Source organism: Rhipicephalus microplus, chromosome X, assembly GCF_043290135.1.
Source record: "Rhipicephalus microplus isolate Deutch F79 chromosome X, USDA_Rmic, whole genome shotgun sequence".
Lineage (NCBI taxonomy): Eukaryota > Metazoa > Arthropoda > Arachnida > Ixodida > Ixodidae > Rhipicephalus > Rhipicephalus microplus.
This window is the reverse complement of record NC_134710.1, coordinates 430,017,785-430,030,372: the sequence shown is the minus strand read 5'-3', so window position 1 is coordinate 430,030,372 and position 12,588 is coordinate 430,017,785. Positions and strand designations below refer to the sequence as shown.

Below are 12,588 nucleotides of genomic sequence, written 5' to 3'. Positions count from 1 at the left end.
CGCGAGAAATACAGCACAAAAATTATGCTGCTTGGCTGCTGACCCAAAGGTCGGGGGTTCGATTCTAGCCTCGGCGGTTGCAGCTTGATCAAGATGAAATGATAGTCGCCTATGTTCTGTGTCGTGTCAGTGCCCGTTAAAGGACACCAGATATTCGAAATTTCCGGAGCCCTCAACCACGGCGTCTCTGGCGATCAAACCGTGGCCTTGCGACGTAAAGCCCCATTTATTACTATTACCTTACGCCTTCGCCTAAATATACTCGAAGGCGAAAGCCATCGTTTCCATCTGCAGAGTAAATGTGTCAATCATCCCATCTGAAAGCTTTCCGCACCTAACGTGTTTCGGCGCTGCCTCGAGGGCTGGGGACAATGCAGGCCTTTTGGATGTCGCCAGCTTTTGCACTGCCTCCGTTATCAGACCAACTTTGGCCAAGTGACGTTGTCAGGTGATGGCGTAACCTTAGCGACAAGACACCCGTGGAGGGGCACTCAACTATCTCTGGGAAGACACGTTTCACTTTCGTGTGATATCAATTTTTATAAAAGACGAATCAGCCACGTTTTTTTTACTGATGTACCGTCTTTTGATCAAGCTTCGTATGATCCGTGGAAGTGTGGACATTTTAAGACGGTTTCATGGCAGCATTCCTCATTTCGCCCCTCTGCAGAGCAATTGCAAATTATTATTAATATTATTATTATTATTATTATTATTATTATTATTATTATTATTATTATTATTATTATTATTATTATTATTATTATTATCCTTTTTTACACCACGTGGCGTGTCCTGACAAATATCATTCTCAGGAAAATGCAAGCGCTGTCTTCGTTCTCTTCTTCATTGCCTTCCTGTTCTCGATCTTATGCACAGCCAGAACTTGTGTGCCGATTCGTCCGGCGAGAGTTCATATAACTGATGAGGATGAGAAAACGAGTACACATAGAGATCGAAAGAATGGGAAAGAGAGGAAAAATGAAAATAGATAAAAATATATAAGGCGAGAGAAGGTGTTTCAGAGAGAGAAAAGTAAACAGTTTTTTTTTTCTTCCAAAAAATTTTTTGTTGGTGCCTGCATTCACAGTAACGTTGGAGGGTTGTCTTTCTTAATTAGTATCATGACTCTGACATTAATGTTCATTTTTTCCACATGAACTCTTATATGTGCCCCATTAGTACGAAAATGATAATGTCATCTCTCTGATGGCACTCACGTGCCTCAACTTTTACTTGCATGGATCAGGTTTATTGAATTCCCTATGTGCGTTTACTGTAATCAATTGAAAACAATCAGTCATTTTTATTGTTTTGTCACCATTTACATTTATTCAGGAAAAGAATACTCGCACCACCTCTTCAAAAACCGGGCTTGCAATTACCAGAACCTGCTCTTTTTTATTTTGGAGCCTCTACACTGAGATACAGCCACAGGGATGTTTTATTCGCCGTTCAGGAATACATCACTGTGGCTAAACACAAGTTAGCTAAAATTCTCTAGCTAACTTGTGAGCTCAGTACATATTTTTAAATTCGCTATTGTCACTTGAAATTTTAATTAGGTTACATGCATTCTTAAGATGAAAAAATGGAGAAAGTATCGAAATGATTCTCCTTATAATCGGCACATTTCCTTCATTAGGTACGAGCCATGGACAGAGGAAAACAACAACAACAACAACAAAAAGGGGTGGATCGAGAACTGGGTAGCAGGACATTTGAAATAAAGGCATATGAAGCTGATGGAAGTAGACTTATAATTTCAAGATAAAACACCCAAAAAATAAAAATGCTCAATGCGCAAGTGGGCAAGTCACCATCCTGGCTTTCTGACGGACATGATGGCGGATCTCGAATAAACAACATGACGAGATAGAAACAGACTAACTGGGTAATTTTTTTACAGCGAAAGCTATTACAAGACCAGAACTCCCGTCACGTGCGCACCGCAGTTGTCCACCGCTGGTGTCCGCAGCCACTATCGCACGAAATAGAAAAAGAAGTCAGTAAATAAACAAGATTAGGTACACAGAGGGATGCGAACCCGGGTCCCCGGCGTGCTTGCTCTGCATTCTACCACTGAGCCACGTGGGTGCTGGGGACTGCTTTGCAAATCGGCGCTAGGCAGGCTTGATGTCAGGAAATTAATCACGGTGATATGAGTAAGTGTTATGAAACAGCAAAGGAACAACCAGCTGTCAGATGAAGCAAATTGCGCAACGGCTGGTTGCCGAATGTTCCAACCCTTTTGCAAAAACTCGATCTTGTTCGCCCATTAACTGTGGTGCATAAGTGGGGGATTGTTGGGATTACAAAGGCTTCTTGCATAATTTGTCATCGTTATTAGCCACAGCACACTAAAATACCACAAAGTTCCTTTCAAGTGTACACCAGGTACCACGCTTGTCCGAAGAATGACGAATGATAACATAGTGAATGCCTCCCTACTACACAAATATTAATGGCGTAGTGAGTACCCTGCAAGTGTACTTGCCACAGCTACCTAAATAGTGTTAAACAAAAACTCAGGCCACTCTTTCAGCTTTCGCTGTGACAGTCGTGCGCGTTCAGCGCAGGCCTGGCGGTTTTTTGTATCACTTATCTAATCGGACATAGCAGAACAGACATCCCGGTGACTATAACCCTATAAAGTGCAGCCACATGATAAAATTACTCCAACATCCACTGCTAATGCTAAGCTATGTAGGTTCTGAAGTAGAGCTACAATGCAAAATATTGGTGACAAATAAAAAGCAATGCTCCATTATTTTGTGTTCTACTCTGTGCTGCAGAACTTTACTTTCTCTTTATGGCCGACTTGTTGTATATTTAGTTGTCTGGGCACAAAATGTTTGTTTACTATAGCTACACCGACTGATATCCCAGTACTCGAAAGCAATTATCTCCGTTTCTGGCATCTCAATTCAAATCTTTGCACCGTATATACTAAATGCCTTTGAATTGCCCAGAATTTTTAATTTTGCCCTAAAAGGCCGCAATTTTGATAACTAAACTTCCCGATTATTTTATTCGTACTGCACACTCTCTTGTGGCTAAAACTGCAATGAAGACTTCCACAAGACGACGAAGAAGTGTGCTCACATGGTGCACGAGAACCGAACGTGGCACAGTCAGTCGTAGCTGCACCCTAGAGAGACATACCATATAAAGAGTGGCCAATCCAGCCCAGTAAGATAGGCGCTGACCAACCGCTAGATGGCACGCCCATACTCGCTTCTACGACTACGAGTCAAATGAACCGGAAAAAGGAGACACCCCAAAAGCTGGTGAGATGAGGAAGTTAAAAGACCCATAGTAAGACGTCGGGAAGCCTCCTGGGAATACAGGTATGTTAAGCAGAGGGGTGAACCGGAAAATGATGTCAGAAGAGAATGGGATAACTTTTTGAGCTGCAGAAGGGAAGCGTCCACTCTGATCAGTAAAACAGACTTGAAGAAAGGGGGCCCATTGGATGGCGGAAGTAAACAAAAAAGATAGAAAGGATGCTGCAAAGTTTTCGAACCATCTAATTTGTCTGAGCAATAAGACAAGCAAGGAACAGAGGCTTATAGCTGCAGTTCAAGGGGTCAGACTATAAGGGGATGAGGCAATTGAATATCTAAAACAATAATGACAGAAAAAATTATACACCAAAAAAGCGCTGCATGCACCGCAGCAGATGAGAATGGACCAATTAGCGCAGTGGCTCCACTGGGACGAGAGTGGAAAAGGGCCGTGAAAAGGGTTGCTAATAGCACATCAACAGGCTCTGACAGCATCCGAATTGGGCTAAAAAAGAAACTAGTACCAAACTCTAAGCAAACATAAAGAGAGGGAGCGAGTAAAGTAGTAATAGATGGTGAAGCTCCCAATGGGTGGAAACTAAGCAGATTGAGCATGATTTATAAAGGAAAGGGAGACAAAGCGATATAAACAACTACCGTCCTTAACAGTGAAACTAGTAGTTTACAGGCTGGTGATGCAGATAGTGAAGGAGAGACTACAGACATTGGTGGAGAGTGAGGGGATGCGGGGAGAACTACAAATGGGTTCCGCAAACAAAAGTGGTTAGAGGACAATCTGTTTTCATTGATGCAGTGTATTGAAATTGCGAAAAAAGAACACAGGCCCCTGTGGCTGGCATCTCTAGATATCAAGGGAGCTTACGATAGTGTGATTCAAGAAGACTTGTGAGGAATACTGGACACAGTAGATGTGGAAGATGGAATAACTAATCTTCTAAAGAATATCTAAAGAAGTTACAAGGTAGTTATCAAGTGGGAAAAACATGTATTTGAACCTATAGAAATACAACGCGGGCTTCGACAGGGAGGTCCCTTGTCATCTTTGTTATTTATGCTGTATCTACAGGGACTATAAGCCAAATTAGAGGGGAGTCGACTCGACTTCACCCTCTATTTTGCCAAGCAAGAAAACACCTTGAATAGTCATTACCAGCATTGATGTATGCAGATGACGTAGTAATAATAGCTGACAACAAGGAAGATCTGCACGGATTGATATACATCTGTGGTAATGAGGGAGTTAGGTTAAATTTAAAATTCAGCAGGTAAAAATCGCCAATCATAATTTTTAATCATAACAAAGGCAGTGAGCATAAGATTCAAGAAGTCACGCTAGAAATAGTGGATAAATACAAAAATTTGGGCGTAAGGATAAATAACTGGGCTGAGTACCTAAGGGAGCACGAAATATACTTAATGACTAAGGGTAACAGGAATGCAGCTGTAATGAAAAATAGAGCACTGTGAAACAACAATGGGTGTGAAGTTGTGAGAGGGATTTGGAAAGGTGTCAAGGTCCCGTGTTTGACGTTCGGCAATGCGATCTTGTGCATGAAATCACAGGTTCAAGCAATATTGGAAATTAAACAACGTGTCATAGGTAGACTTGCTTTGGGAGCAGACGGGAACACCCCAAATCAGGGGGTACGGGCTGACATGGGATGGAAATCGTTCAAGTGGAGGGCTGCTAGCAGCAAGGTAGAATATAAGGAGCGATTGAGAAAAATGGGGGAGGAGCGTTGGGCTAGGAAGCGAATTCGAAAACTGTCAAGCAGGTATTCAGACAACAGCAGAATACCAAGCCAAAAAGAAACATTGGTTAAGAAGAAAGGGAAGGAAACAGAGAGAGACATGTAGAAGGTTGGAATGCTTACAAAGTCATCACGGGAGACCTACGAAACTTTAAGCAGGTAATTGCAAGGTAAAAGATCTACGATAATGATCGGGGTAGTTCTCTGCTGTTCGAGGCCATAACGAGAGTATTGCGGACGAAAACGTACCGAGCCAAATAATAAGGTGCAGACACGATGTGTAGTGCATGTAAAGAGGAGGAAACGGCTGAACATTTGATAATGTTCTGTAAAGGACTCTAAAATTCTAAAAAATAGGGAGTAAAAAGGGTGTCTTTTTGTCCCACTACAATAATCGTCATCTATATTTCGTTCCATCCTTGAGCTATCGCCCCGTGCCTGGTACATTCCGGTCACGATTAATATGCCCATTATCAGGGTTGCATTGCATTCTCGATAGGAAAGTGGCCAGCGCCGAGTGTTCAAGAAAGGAAGCGCACGCAAGCCTGATGACGATTATTGTTGTGGGACAAAAAGACACTCTTTTTACACGATATTTTTTTAGAGTGTAGTCCAAGATAATGGCGTGGAATTATTCAAAGCATTGCGGTTTAGGGATAGCGAAGGCCAATTAGACTTTAAACAGGTAGAAATAACCAGGAGAAGGCTAACTGATTGGTGGCTACAATCAAGGAGTGACTGAATTTCAATCCTTAAAGACATAGTAATAATACTTGTCTTTATGGCTAGATGGCGTGAGCCAGTGCCCGATCTAAAGAGCACAGCCAGATACATCCATCCATTCATCCTACTCTTCTATCACGACATAAAGTAGCCGCCTTAGGAGGTCACGTTTGGCATCAAATTTCTGCAAAGAAACTTTATTGATTTGTTCAATTTTCCACATCCGTGGAAAATTGAACAAATCAATAAAGTCAGACTTTACTGAACTTTCTAGTCAGACTTTACTGAACTTTGTGGTAAAGTTTTAAACGTGTCGGGCAGAGCACGTTTAAAACTTTACCACAAAGTTCAGTAAAGTCTGACTAGAAAGTGTTGTTTTCTGCATTTATTTCGCACAAAGGGTACACATTCATGTGGTTTAGATGTGCTGTAGACATAGAAAACATATTATATAAATTGTGGCCACTGGAGCCTTTTCACGGCCCAGCAAGAAAGAGTTTAACCAACCGCTAGATGATGTACCCGACCTCGCTTTTACTCTTTTGTTAAGACATGTATTAGCTTCCTCAGGTGGGCAATGAATACCCGAGAGTGGCATCAATATTTTGCAAAAAAAATTGTTAATTTGTTGAAATTTTCCATATCTGCTCTGCATCATGTGTCACTGAGGACATTTATATTCTTACAAGAAAAAACAGTAAAGTATGACTAGAAAGTGTTGTTTTTTTGCATTTCTTTTGCACAAAGGGGCACATTCATGTAGTTTAGATGTACTGTACATGTATTCGCTTTGTGGATGCATGGGTGTGCAGCGCAGTGGTAAAGACACTCGATATCAGAGCATGAAGGCACGCGTTGAAATCGCAGCGTCGGAAGGAAAATAACTGTTATTTTATTTATGCTGAAGACATTAGCGGGTCTGACCAACCACTCTTGGCGCTAAAAGCGGCGCGCTAGCTGGGCCACAGGGCCCTACGGGAGTGTCCGCTTTTTATGTTAATAAGTTTCTTTATTATAGATGTATTCCTTTCGTGGTAGCATGGGTGTGCAGAAGCTGCCTCGTAGTAAAGACACTCGCCTTTGGAGCATGAAGGCACGGGTTTGAACCCCAGCCTCGGAAAGAAAATGTTTTGTTATTTTATTTATGCAAGAGACATTATCGGGTCCGACCAGCCACTCGTGGTGTTGAAAGCAGCGCAGTAGCTCAGCCCAAGGCCCGACGGCAGTGTCCACTCTATATGTTAGTATGTTTCATTATGGCTGCCCGGCCTAGCTCGCTGCACTGCCCGGTGTTGGGACTCCGGGTCCTGCCGGTCTCGTTTTCGGTAGCTGGCCCCGTCGCAGGATCCATCGTCCAACAATTCAGCGAGAAGAAGCGCCCGAACGAACAACAGAGATTTATTTACATGTGGAGAAGTGGTCAACTGACCCAAAGAGAGAAGAGTGAGTGTGATACAAAACGTCTTCGGCGTTTTATAGCGCCGCGCCGTTGACACTGGGCGCCCCGTCCGCATCGTCAGCCAATACGGTGTCTCCGGCACCTCGGCCACGAGAGAGGGGGAAACACACCTCACAACACATGGAGTGGCCCAACCTAACACGAGGTCCATATATGATCACGGCGCCCTAAAATGTTACCAAACATGGTCATGAACGCACAGCAGACCCCGGAGCTCTCCCGGCGAGGAGGAACCCGAATGGGGAGGTGGGGGTGGCCGCCACCGTCGGTCAAGAACCGGTTCTCTCCCAAACTCTTCCTGCTTGGCTCCCCAGGGCCGGTCGTAACAGTCTCTCGCGCGGGGGGGGGGGGGGGGGTGAAGATCTCGATGGGCTGAGGTTTGCAGCCACTGTCCGGAGAGATCAGCGCCGGCAGTCGGTTTGGTGACGACCGTCTTTGATGAAGTAGAGGGCAACACCTGCTTCATTGAGGGCTCAACAGACATCACATACGCACATGAAAACACAACTACTCAGCCGGTGAGCGCCGGACAATTCCGCCAAACTCCACCAGGCAATTTTCCCCTTTAACTGATATTAAAGGAAATACACAATTTATTCAAAATGTTACTCACACTTTAAGGTGACACAAAACAACAACACTGGAAGCACACCGAACCCGAAACCCTGGATAGCCGTGTCTTCAACGTTTTCAAACAAGTACACCTAAAAGAATAAAAAAACAATCACTAGCTCTTGTCTAGGTCAGGAAAAAAAATGCCAGAGTTCTCGAGACATCCTCTCGCGTCAGGGGCATCGACTTAAGCCATCAGCGTTGCCATGGAGTACACCCTTTTTGTAGCGTATTTCAAACGTATATTGTTGCAAAACGAGGCTCCAACGCAGCAGGCGGCCGTTCTTAGAGGACATGGTCTGTAGCCAGGTGAGAGGACAGGGGTCCACTTCCACAATGAACTTGCTTCCGGCAATATAACAAGCCATTTTCTGGACTGCCCAAACCAAGCACGCACATTCCTTTTCGCTAGCGCTGTAAACCTGCTCGCGAAGGGTGAGTTTCCGGCTAACATAGAGGACGGGATGCTCTTCATCCCCCTCATCCCTTTGACTAAGAACTGCCCCCATGCCTCTATCACTAGCGTCGCATTGGACTATGAAAGGCCTCGAGTAGTCCGGTGAACTAAGCACAGGTTGGCTCTTAACACTCGCTTCATCATGGAGTATAGCTTTTCCATCGAGTTCGACTGCGGATGGTAGACTGAACTATGCAATAATTTCACGCCACACCGCTCTAGAAAGGTTGTCGTTAAGGCACTCGTGAAAATGGTGCCCTGGTCTGATTGTATCTCGGCAGGAAAGCCTACCCAGGCAAACACGGACAGAAGTGCGTTCACTACTTCCACGGAACTTAGCTCTTTTAGCGGGACCGCCTCTGGAAATTTAGTAGCGGGGCAGATTAAGGTCAGGTTGTGACGGTAGCCTGAAGTTGTCTTGGGCAAAGGACCTACTGTGTCAATTACCAACCGACGAAAGGGCTCAGTGATTACGGGTACCAGCTTCATTGGAAATTTTGCCTTATCTCCCGGCTTACCCACTCGCTGATACACATCGCAAGATTTTACAAACCTCTCTACATCTTTAAAGCATCCAGGTCAGTAGTATTCTTGTAAAAGACAATTTTTAGTCTTCTTTACGCCTAAGTGGTCTGACCATGAGTCTCCATGCAGCAAACTAAGCAAATCCTGACGATACGCCTGAGGTACGACTACCTGGTCAAACTCTACTCCTCGCCTACCTAGATATTTTCGATAGAGTATGCCGCTCCTCTCTTGGAATCTCACATTTCGTTTGGCGATTCCCTCTTTCGAACTGTCCTGGAATTGCTTAAGCGTCGGGTCCCCCTTTTGTTCGGTTATTAATGAAGCAGGACTCACCTGCAGCAGCCGACTGAAATTATCCGAATTTGGCATGACACACAACTCTTTTGTATTTCCTAGTACCTGGAATGTGTCACCCTCTGTGCTATCCTCTGTACTACCAGGAATCGGCTTGGGAGCAACGGCATTTTCTATTTGCTCGGTCAACGAGGCGTAATTGACCCCTTCCAATTCGGGAGGAGGTTCATCGTCGCCTTTAGGAATGGTTCCTTCCGCGACTACGGCTTCTGCAGCCTGTTCTCGCACAAGTCGATTTGTTACCGTGGTGTCCAACTCGCAACCAGGCCCGTTGTCGATTTGAGGCTTGTTTGCCTCAGTGAATGTTGCTCTCACAGCCAGCGCACGTGCCTTCGATCTAGTCTGTGCCTGCACTATGCCTTCTCCCAACGTTAGACCTTTCTCCTTCAGCATTTGATCTGACTTATTTGAAAATAAGTAAGGATACTGAGGGGGTAGATATGGCGATACGACGGCTTCCGTTTCCAACGTACCAAATGCGCCTTTAAGGACAACTTTAGCTACGGGAAGGCACTGACTGTTTGCTTCTACGGCTTGTCTAATCCAGGCACAGTCTCCTGAATACTGTCCGGACTGAACAAAGGACGGATGAACTACGTCCATAGTGGCTGCGGAGTCTCTAAGAACCCGACACTGCTTGCCGTTCACGGTAAGGTCGTACATATAGGGCTCTAACAACTTCATGTTTTCGTCGGCTTTATTTATTGGTAAAAAGGCCACCTTTTCTTTCGGGCAGTGTTTTGCGAAGTGCCCTGTTTCGTGACAATTGAAACAAGCAGCCGGTTTTCTCGCCTCAAATTTCCTTTTTCTTGCCTCTGCCGACGCCCCATGGTTAGATGAATTGTTTTCCTCACCCTTTTGTGCGAGACTTGTCGGTTGTTTTCTAAACGGCGCCTTATTCGGTAGTAGGAATTTTTCCCTTTTAGGCTCGCTGTTTGCCCCGAGGGCGCGGCGCGTAACGAATTCTTCAGCGAGCTCTGCGGCTTTAGTTACTGTGTTCACGTCCGGTCTATCCTGCACCCAGAACCTCACCTTTTCTGGTCCCTTTGATAGAATTGTTCCACACCGATACACTCGAGCACCTTGTCATGATTCCCATACGCCTTTGCCTCTTTCAGCCACTCCCCCATGTTGGCCATTAACTTGTAAGCAAACTCCGGGTATGAATCATTGTTCTCTTTTACGGCGTTGCGAAATTTTTGTCTGAAACCTTCCGCTGACAACCTGTATTTCTTGAGAAGGCTCGACTTTACCTCACTGTACTCGTCAGCCTCCTCTTTCGTGAGGCGCGCGATTACTTCTGAGGCCTCCCCCGGAAGTAGGGACAACAAGCGTTGAGGCCACGTATCCTGGCTAAAACCTTGCCTTTCACAAGTTCTTTCAAAGTTGACGAGAAACAGCCCAATGTCCTCCCCTAGCTTGTACAATCTCATTAGGTCCGTCATTTTGAACCTGACCCGCTCTGCGGTACCGGATGCCTCGCTGCCTCCTGTTCTACTATTATGGCTAATCTCTAGCTCGAGGCGCTTCATTTCAAGCTCTTGCTTTCGCATCTTATCTGCCTCGGCTTCTGCCGCTTTCCTTTCGGCCTCGGCCGCGGCCGCCTTTCTTTCGGCCTCTGCCGCTTGCCTCTCCTGAATCTCCTCGACACATTCTGACAGCTCGTCATCCTCCGCCCCCAATGCGAGAATCGCCTCTATCAGCTCTGGCTTTCTTTGAGAGTCCGACACCTCCAGATTCAACTCCCTTGCAAGAAGCAACAACATGGACTTTCGCAGGGATTTCAGATTCATGGCTGCCTCCAGTACCGCTGTCTCTGTTCCACAAAGATTCCTGTCCTGCAACTAATTAACCTTGACGCCAACGACAGCTCTAGATACCTGCCTTGCCTCAAGTTTTCCGTTAACTTAGTATACAAATAAAGCTTCAAAAGCTCTTACACGGAATCTTGCCCTGTCACCATTAACCTTGACGCCACTGACAGAAAGAGCTTAACCAAGCTATCACACAATTTCTGCCTGACGCAAGTTACCTGTTAACCCAATGACCAAGACAGCCCCTCTCTACCAGCTTTTACTTAACACATAGAGTAAATGCCTGGTAAAATTTAACAGAGAAAGCCGGCACTCACCCAGTTCGCAGTCATGTCTCCGGCGTCGTGCCTCTCAGAAGTGCCGTTCGATTCTCTCTGGAAGTCGATGAGCTCGTGTCCTCCTTCTCCTGTCATCCCGTTGTTGAACTTCGGGCTCACTCCGTCCAGTGGTCGCTTTCGGGGTTATCGGGATCCCACCGCTGCCACCAGTTGTTGGGACTCCGGGTCCTGCCGGTCTCGTTTTCGGTAGCTGGCCCCGTCGCAGGATCCATCGTCCAACAATTCAGCGAGAAGAAGCGCCCGAACGAACAACAGAGATTTATTTACATGTGGAGAAGTGGTCAACTGACCCAAAGAGAGAAGAGTGAGTGTGATACAAAACGTCTTCGGCATTTTATAGCGCCGCGCCGTTGACACTGGGCGCCCCGTCCGCATCGTCAGCCAATACGGTGTCTCCGGCACCTCGGCCACGAGAGAGGGGGAAACACACCTCACAACACATGTAGTGGCCCAACCTAAAACGAGGTCAATATATGGTCACGGCGCCCTAAAATGTTACCAAACATGGTCACGAACGCACAGCAGACCCCGGAGCTCTCCCGGCGAGGAGGAACCCGAATAGGGAGGTGGGGGTGGCCGCCACTGTCGGTCAAGAACCGGTTCTCCCCCAAACTCTTCCTGCTTGGCTCCCCAGGGCCGGTCGTAACACCGGGCACTTACGTGCCCTCACCGAAGCCGTCACCTGGGGGCCCCCTTGCCGGTGAGCGGCAACGCTGAAGACGACAGCGTGCTGCGCGGGGTCGATGGCTGATGGTAGTGCAGAACGCGGTGCGACGCAGCCATGCCGAAGAAGAAAGTGGGGGTTGACGAGAATCCTCCGAAGGCCGGCCAGAAATCACGCCAGCCGTTCTATAGAGATTCCGGCTGCCAAGCGGCCATGTGGTCGACCACCCAAGGCCGTGGCTGTGAAGCCGTTAGCGCTGGAGCCCGTTGCGGCTCCAGCGGCTTGGAAATCACGGAAGAACGCCAATGCAGAGGAGCCCACTGGCAAAAACCAGTCCAAAAACTAAAAACCAGCAGGGCTTTCGCGACCAAAGCCCCTAGAGCGAGCCACAGGAAGCACTCGAAGAGCGTCCCTCTAGGCAGCGCCAGCGATGTGGCTAGCGAAGCTCCGAAGCATCGCCGTCTCAGCAGGAAGATGAGCCGCGGTCGATCACGCAGCTCGTCTCGCAGTCACCGAGGCGGACGCGAGCGTAAACACCGTCGCCGTGCCCGGTCTGTCTCTTCATCCTCGGCCAAAACAA

The 12,588-nt window shown here is 46.6% G+C and overlaps 1 protein-coding gene across 4 annotated transcripts in view; it reads left to right on the top strand.

Annotated features, from left to right (window-relative positions):
• LOC142776558 (uncharacterized) overlaps nt 1–12,588 on the top strand; it is a 313,558-nt gene that overhangs the window by 77,988 nt on the left and 222,982 nt on the right. The window lies entirely within an intron of this gene.